The sequence below is a fragment of the Anarrhichthys ocellatus genome, unplaced genomic scaffold (genome assembly GCF_004355925.1).
Source record: "Anarrhichthys ocellatus isolate YVR2014 unplaced genomic scaffold, GSC_Weel_1.0 scaffold102, whole genome shotgun sequence".
NCBI classification, from domain to species: Eukaryota; Metazoa; Chordata; class Actinopteri; order Perciformes; family Anarhichadidae; genus Anarrhichthys; species Anarrhichthys ocellatus.
Genome location: NW_022280132.1, coordinates 522,167 through 523,029, shown reverse-complemented (window position 1 = coordinate 523,029; position 863 = coordinate 522,167). Strand labels below are relative to the sequence as shown.

General features: G+C 42.5%; 1 protein-coding gene across 3 annotated transcripts in view; it reads right to left on the bottom strand.

Annotated features, from left to right (window-relative positions):
- Window positions 1-863, bottom strand: part of pik3r3b (phosphoinositide-3-kinase, regulatory subunit 3b (gamma)) — a 181,040-nt gene that overhangs the window by 10,238 nt on the left and 169,939 nt on the right. The window lies entirely within an intron of this gene.

Below are 863 nucleotides of genomic sequence, written 5' to 3'. Positions count from 1 at the left end.
CACACACACACACACACACACACACACACACACACACACACACACACGAGGCGTTTTAGGTCCTGAGGAGAAGGAAGTTTGTTACGACTGCCAACACCTTTGTTTTCATGGGGGTTCTCTCGTCCACTGAGCGGCTGCAGGGAAACCTCCTGTTAATCATCCGTCGTTGATATCACAGCAGATGATGTTAAACTTGACTCTTCTGGTTTGTAACTCGGCGTTGCTGGCTAGGTTCATTCGTTAAAGTGACTAATGGATGATTGTGCTAGCCTAATTATAAAAAGGATTTTTTTAAAACAATACACGTTAGCAATTTCTGTGCATTGATCTTTGGGGTCAATGTAGCAATCTACAAAATCAGAAATGCACATGGCCAGCTGCATTTTAAAGTCTGAAGGTAGGTTCAGCATGAATGCTAACAGCGTTACCAGGCCTGTTGGGATAATTATCGGAGTATGGTACCATATATGGACATGACCTCAATCATTTTTACTGACATCGACATTTCCCTTTGTCATTACACGCAGTGCGCAGACACTGCACTTTTTATTTATAGAGCTCAAGAGTCAATTTTATTTCTGTTTTATCGGTTTATGCTAATATACCAATGGCATAAAATGGTCTACAAATGTCGTTTTCGGGACAGGCCTAAGCATAACAAACACAAGTACTTGTTTGCTGCCATGCTGTGTGCAAACAGAGAGCTAGCCTGAATATGACCCACAGTACCAAGACACACACAAAGGTTTTTAGAAGTCTCCAGGCACATCTGGATACAGTTTAAGGAACAGCAGTGCAATTACTGGAGTGAGTCTGTCTCTCTCTCTCTCTCTCTCTCTCTCTCTCTCTCTCTCTCTCTCTCT